Raw genomic sequence first — 7,760 nt, 5'->3', positions numbered from 1 at the left:
TGAGCGATAATTAAACCGAATATTTTTTTCGATTTAGCCTAGTACTCACATCGACGAAAACCACGAGCTAACCATAGGAGTGAGCGAGAGGCAAACAGGCGGCTAAAGCCTTTTGTCGGGTCTGTTTTTCAGCGCGGTACTCAGATGAGCTAAGGAAATACCAGAAAAAAATACCGGATTTCGCGAGTAAATTTTTGATGAACGCCGTTAGCCGCAGCCCAGGAATAAGAAATTTAATCTTTGGCGGTCTTCGTGCAGAAGCGGTTAGGATCTTAAAAATTAAAAATTAAAGAAAAACACCAAAAATGGCTAAAGGAGATCAGTGCAAAGGAAAAGGACACCTAATCGAAGCTGTTGCCCATTGTTGTGGGATTTGACCGACAGGAAGCAATAACACAACGGGGCAAATCCGCATAACAGTTGAAGCGCTGGAGGAGATCCACTAAAGAGTCCCAGTGCGAAGGAACATGGGACGTCGTTCGATCTCCGACGAGCTCTCCATTGAGGACTCCACCTCCACCAGCTACTTGATAGCTACGCGACGGCTTCTGTAGGGAGGAGAAAATATGGTCGCCCGCTAAGGGACAGCTGGAGGAGCCATCACCAGCCATTATTGGCCAGCCTACTCGGAGCTGGACTGCAGATGGCGCGGGAAAGATAGCGAAGCCTCCGTGGGACAAGAAGGAAGCCTTAAACAATAACAACATTTGTTGAACATTTCATTTATTTTTATTTTAACTTCTTTGGGCACCAGCAGACTCTTTTTTTTTTAATTGCTCCAATTGATTTGTTTTCCGTTTGGCAACAAGCCCATCTGCTTGAAAGTAAGACCATGCCACATGCATTGCGGGTGAACTTTGAAAACTAATAATAAGGTTTTTCGACTTGTGAAACTCTTAGCCGATCTGAGTACTAGGCTTTCGCATGAAATAATCTTGCTATTAAGCGTAGTACTCAGATCGACGAAAACCGCGAGCTAACCATAGGAGTGAGCGAGAGGCAGAAACGCGGCTAACGCTTTTCGTCGGGTCTGTTTTTCAGCGCGGTACTCAGATGAGCTAAGGAAATACCAGAAAAAATACCAGATTTATCGAGTGAATTTTCGATGAACGCCGTTAGCCGCGGCGCAAAGTATAAGAAATTTAATCTTTGGCGGTGTTCGTACAAAGGCGATGTGGAAACTAAAAATTAAAAATGGAAGGAAAACCCCAAAGTCGGATGCAGGAGGTCAGGGCAGATGAAATAGGACGTCAAATCCAAGCTTATGCCCTTTATTGTGGGATTTCACCGACAGGAAGGAATTCCACAAAATGGGCGAATTCGCTGAATAGTTAAAGTGCTGGATGAGATCCACTAAAGAATCCCAGTAGGAAGGAACATGCCGAGTGGGACTTCGATCTCTACATGGACATCCTGCCGGGCGCGTCCCCGCAAGGAAAGTAAGAGCTGGCCAAAAGAATTTGGTTGCGTTGTACTAATAGAAGTATCTTTTTAGCAGAACCACCAGTAATACGATCTCCGGATACCACCACCACTACTTGGCAGCTTAAGCGGAGATGGAGGACCCGCTGGCTTCTATAGGGAGGAGGAAAATAGGGCGCCCGCTAAGGAACAGTTGGAGAAGCCATAGCCAGCCACTGCCAGGATGCTGGGCGACTTCATGCAGCATCAGCGGATCAACCCCGTTCTCCCACTTCCTCAAGGTCCAGTATGCCCATTGGGACACGGAGCTGGACTGCGGTGGCACGGAAAAGAATGCGAAGCATCCGTGGGACGAGAAGGAAACCTTAAGCTACTAATTTAGATAAATAAAAACATTCGTTGAACATTCCATTTATTATACCCGTTACTCGTAGAGTAAAAGGGTATACTAGATTCGTCGGAAAGTATGTAACAGGCAGAAGGCAGCGTTTCCGACCCCATAAAGTAAATATATTCTTGATCACGATCACTAGCCGAGTCGATCTAGCCATGTCCGTCTGTCCGTCTGTCTGTCCGTCCGGATGAACGCTGAGATCTCGGAAACTATAAGAGCTAGGCTATTGAGATTTGGCGTGAAGATTCCTGAGCTTCTTACGCAGCGCAAGTTTGTTTCAGCAATGTGCCACGCCCACTCTAACGCCCACAAACCGCCCAAAACTGTGGCTCCTACAGTTTTGACGCTAGAATAAATCTCATCAATACCTATCGATTGACCCAAAGAAAAGTTTGCCACGCCCACAAACCGCCCAAACCTGTGACGCCCACAGTTTCCATGATAGATAAAAAATTTTAACTGAAATGTGTTGGTCTCGTCAATACCTATCGATTGATCAAAAAGAAAATTTGCCAAGCCCACTCTAACGCCCAGAACGCTTAAATCTGTCTACCGCCGGTAGGTGGCGTATTTAAATCTCGCTTTGCTGCTTGCATATCTCCATTTCCCGTTGATCCCTTTAGCTGAGTAACGGGTGTCGAGGCACTCGACTATAGCGTTCTTCCTTGTTTTTTTTGCATCTCTCCGTTATGTTCGGCTAGCAACTAAGATTTCGCCGGAAAAATTTTCGTGGAGCAGCGACATGTGAATACTCTAATATTTTAGGAGCATTATTGTATATCGAAAAAAACAACTAATATTGTTTTATAAAAGTAAATTATTTGATTATAGTAAATTGAATTTACTTATAATGTTATGTTTACTTATTATACATTTTTATTACAATATAATTTTTTAGTTTAGTTATAGAAATTTAGACCGTTAAAATTGATTTCAATATTTAAAACTATTATACAATATACATTTTTTAAAAATGTTAATATTAAACATTTAAAAGAAATTCATATTGTATTTTTTACTTAAGAAGTAAAAATGACATAGTCGGATATATTTCATCTAGAAAGGGTATAAGTGCAGTGGCACGTGCCAACAGCGAAGAGAAAGCAAAAGAAATTAAGTAAAGTGATTGCAAAAGAAGCATCGATTTGAATTGTGCGCATCAGCTTACCAACAACGTGTCTTAAAGTTAAAATTATAAACCCAGGTAAGTGTTAGGTTAAGTCTCATACGTTGTGCATTAAACTGACTTTAAAGGTACGTTAGTTTAAAAACTATTTTATGCGTTTGACAAAATAACCCAAAAAATCGAATTCCATTGTCCGAAAGTGGATTAATAAAATAAATTACATAACGGATCTAATTACATAACAAGAAAAAATCCTTTGTGCACGTTTTTAATAACTTATAATTATTATAATAATAACTAATAATTATTATAATAAATTGATAAATAAGTAATTATTTATTTTTATCAATTTATTAAAATTGTATAAACAATATTTAAATAATTATTCATTTATCAATTTATTGAAATTAAATAAATAATTATTATAGATAAATCCATTTCATTTTAAATAATTATTGTAAATGTCTCATTTGTTCATTTTTATTTACATATTTTTAACAACAATATGATTAAATCTTTTAAATTATATAATAATATTAAAACTGAAAATTACCAATTAATATAACTAATGTTATCAATTTAATTATATCAATTTGTTATTTATGTAATAAAAAAAATAATTATTGGTATATATTGTTTTATATTAAAACAAAAGTGTAATGCCATATTTTGATTTCCAGGTCTCATCTTACAAATACCTTTGTTTTTTATAAAAATGCCAGGTTCTCGTCAGGTTAGAAGATTAATTAAAAGAGAAAGGGATCAGTTGCGTGAAAGATTAAGGTTAGTTGAAGAGAATTCGAACGTACATATTGACGAAATTAGGGATCACGAGGAAATTGAAGCTGATCAGGAAAACTTAGAAGTAGGTCAGGATAATCTAGAGTTAGGTGAGAAAAATTTAAAAGTTCATGAAAATTTAGATGTAGATCAGGAAAATTTATTAGGCTGTCAAGATAATGTAGAAGTTAATCAGGAAGATATAGAAAACATTGAGTCCGATCAGGGAGACTTAAATTTTAAGTTGAAGCAGTGGTATATAAAGCACAAGCCAACTCGTAGTTGCGCTATAGATCTAATCAAAATTTTAAATGAAGAAAATTTATATGTTAGGCCTTTTTATAAATTTAAATGCAGGAATACACCAGATATTACGGAAATAGATGGGGGTTCCTATTTGCATATTGGCTTATCGAAGCAATTAGTAAAATTATCTGTGGTAGCAGAACTACCAGAAGTTTTAAGTATTGACGTTTATATTGACGGTCTTCCCTTAAGTAAGAGCTCTCGTGCACAATTGTGGCCTATTTTAGTTCGAGTTAATAATATTAATAAATGCCCCGTTTTTCCAGTAGGAGTTTTTTCATCTAAAAATAAACCATATAATTGTGTTCAATACATGTCAAAATGTACTAGTGAATTGTCCGATCTTTTTATAATCTTCTTTCTTCTTTCTTTCTTCTTTCTTTTGATGCACCTGCAAGGGCATTTGTTACAGGAACCCCTGGACATACATCCAGTCACGGCTGTACCAAATGTCTTCAGGTTGGTCGCAAAGTAGATGGTACATTAACATACAGTACTGTTGCTAGTCAGTTAATTACTGATGAAGACTTTGCGAACAGAATTTATCCAAACCATCACAGCAAAGATTATTTGAATAGTCCGTCCGCTTTTGAAACGCTTGGTGTTCGTATGATAACCCAAGTTCCTTTAGATTGTATGCATCTTTTTGAGTTGGGGGTAATGCGCAAATTTTTAAAACGAATTTATTACAACAAAGTCATAAATAAAGTTTCAAAACAAAACCAAAACAATATTTCCGCTAAATTAATGTGAATGCGAACTTTTATACCTAGGGAATTTGCAAGGAAGCCGAGGACTGTTAGAGCTTTCTAACTGGAAAAGCACTGAGTTTAGGCAGTTCTTATTATACACTGGTATTGTAGCTCTTAAAGATTCAATATTTGATGACCAGTATTATTTATTTTTATTACTGCACTGCGCATATAGACTGCTCTGTTCGCAAAAGCAACGGGGAAATAATATTGAAAATGCTCAAGAAATATTAAATCTATTTGTTGAAAATTTCCCCATTGTATTTGGAGCAAAAAGTGTGACTTACAATGTCCACGGCTTACTTCATGTAAGAGATACTATTAATCAAGTCGGAAATCTGGTTTCAGGATCTTTTAACTCCTTTGAGAATTACTTGCAGCTCCTTAAAAAATGTGTTAAAAAAAAATTTCATATCTTAGAACAAATATTTAGGAAGATGGTCGAAGAAAAATACGTAGCCCCAGCAGAAGAACAAATAAAACTAGTAGGCAGAAATCTTAAAATGAACGACTGCACACTTAGTGATAGGCAACCAGACAATTTTTGTTTTGTAGGAGATGAGGTTCCAATTCAAATAGAATCTTTTGAAGAGGTAGATGGGGAAATTTTTATTAATGGAAGGGAATTGCAAGATAGGGACAGTTTTTTTATTGAGCCAATGAATTCTTCTGGCCTAGGTATATATTTACTTAATTTGTAAGTGCCTTCTAGTATAAAAAGATTTTCAATAATGGAATTTAGAAGAAATGCGGTAGCCATTCCTGGTTTAGAAAAAATAGTAGTAGTTCCATGTTTGCATTTTTTTTAAAATTGGATTTTTAGTTTTTTTTTTGTAAAGGAGGTGTTTAGTCCGTAGGCGTAATTTTATTATGAATCGGGTATATTTATTGCGACGGCGCTTTAAATATCTTTCGAAGATTCACCTACCTTGGTTCGAGTACCAAAAAAAAAAAACGGCACTTGTATTATTTTATTTATTATTCTTTTAATTTTCTTTACCTACAATTATTGTTTATTTAATTTTTTTCTTATTATTTTCCCTTATTTTTGTTTATTTTTTATAATTTCATTTATTTCTAACTATTTACTAATATTTTCGTTGTTAACAGTTGTCGTTTACTTTCTGTTTATTATTATTTTCATTTATGTTTGTTTATTTTTTATAATTTGATTAATTTTTAATTTTTTACTTATATTTGATTTAATTATTTTTTTGTTTATATTAATCATTTTTAAATTAGTATGTCTCAGCCAGAATCGAAAGTGTGTCGAGTCCAGTTTGATTTGGAAGGTAAGTGTAAACACAAGAAATTGATTTTCTTGTTTCAATATCCATAGTGATTGCATTAATAAAATATTTTTTTTTACAGAAACCCCATCGGCCTCTGTGAGTTAATAAATTTGTGTTACTGTGTAATTTTCTAATTGTTGTTATTTTTTTTAAAGATTCAACTGAACGGCAAATGGCAGAGTTAAAAGGAATGTTTTATAACCCTACACTGAAAATAGTAATCGCCCTGATTTTTAGAAATTGGTCGTCAATGGCGATTTATTTTATAAATTTAAAGGACGATAAATACGAATACTACTTAATATTAATACTGTTACTTACACTAAAAATAGTATTCGGCCGTTTTGCTTGAAAATGTATCGTACTCTAAATTTATAAAATAAATCGCCATTGACGACAAATTTCTGAAAATCAGGGCGATTACTATTTTTAGTCTATTTGATGTTTTATTTATTGTTTGTAATATATACAAATTAAAATTTCAGAGTAGGTTCGCCAAACCCGCAGGGAGATCTTTGTAATATCGCAGAAGCTCGACATTTTGGCGGACAAAGTGGCGGAAGTCACCGCGCTTTGGAAGGTATCGTTCGCTCCAGACAAGGAGATTAGGGGGCGCGGTACCGTTTCCGTTAAAAAACGGAAGAGGACCTAGATGCGTTCGAAAATTCCTTGACCCCGGAGCTCATCGGTTTTTACGTAAGTATCGAGAAAGGCCGACTTGTTTTTGCATTTCTATGTTTCTTTTTTATTTTTATTTGCAGACAAAGAAAATATCCAAAATATTTGGTAGCGAACCGCTGTCAAAGAGGTTCAAGCTGGTCATAGCCGAAGAAATGATTAATACCTACAATTTGGAAGGGTCCAACGGGAAAAAGTCCCTCCGATCCCATATAGGGTTTTACGGAGTTCTTAAAGGTAAATATACAAATAAGCAAATAAAACGCATTTCTAAACATATGCCATTACATTTTTTCAGGAGCGTTGGCCAAGGACTCCGAGGACCCGGACAAATGTTTGCTATGACAAATGTAAAAAATAATCTCACCAAACAAAAAAACCGAAATAATAAAAGTCAAATTTGTGAAAATTTAAATAATACCGTATAATTAAAATTAACTAAAATGAAATTAAATATGTATGCATTTTAAATTCTATATATTCATAATTGAACTCATTGGAAAAATTCTGATTTTCACAAGTGATTTCACTTGGAAAGTGTCACTTGCAAGTGAAGTCATAAGTGAAAACTTATGGAAAAGTTTTGACTTTCACAAGTGATTTCACTTGGCCATACCAAAAATAAGTATAAGGAACAAGTGAAATCCCGTGGGACTGCGAAAAATTTTCATTTGAATTTTCACTTGTGAAAATGCGGACATCCCATACAATTTTCTATATGGAGCGTCACTTGTTAGGGAGAAAATCTCGAACGCCCTGGTCAACAAAATTGTTGCGCTGACCGGAGACGGAAACTTTCATGTTGTTCCGGTCACAAAAGGGGATATCCATGAAACCAAGCTTCAAACCAAATCTGAAGAACATTTCCGAGCAGTATCCAAATACCTGGAGGAAGCTAGGAAAAGCTACTACACGTACCAACTAAAAAGCAGCAAGGGCCTGCAAGTGGTAATAAAAGGAATCGAGCCCGACGTAACCGCCAAGGAAGTTATCGATGCTCTCAAGAAAAA

General features: G+C 35.6%; 1 long non-coding RNA gene across 1 annotated transcript; it reads left to right on the top strand.

Moving 5' to 3' along the window:
- Nucleotides 1–1,108: 1,108 nt before the first annotated feature.
- Nucleotides 1,109–7,183, top strand: LOC139354153 (uncharacterized). Its single transcript, XR_011605234.1, has 7 exons — nt 1,109–1,439; nt 1,496–3,020; nt 6,023–6,072; nt 6,152–6,168; nt 6,228–6,768; nt 6,834–6,987; nt 7,049–7,183. It is a non-coding gene; the product is annotated as an uncharacterized lncRNA (long non-coding RNA).
- Nucleotides 7,184–7,760: the final 577 nt, after the last annotated feature.

The sequence above is a fragment of the Drosophila suzukii genome (assembly GCF_043229965.1).
Source record: "Drosophila suzukii chromosome 2 unlocalized genomic scaffold, CBGP_Dsuzu_IsoJpt1.0 scf_2c, whole genome shotgun sequence".
Lineage (NCBI taxonomy): Eukaryota > Metazoa > Arthropoda > Insecta > Diptera > Drosophilidae > Drosophila > Drosophila suzukii.
This window is presented reverse-complemented; position numbering and strand designations above follow the sequence as displayed.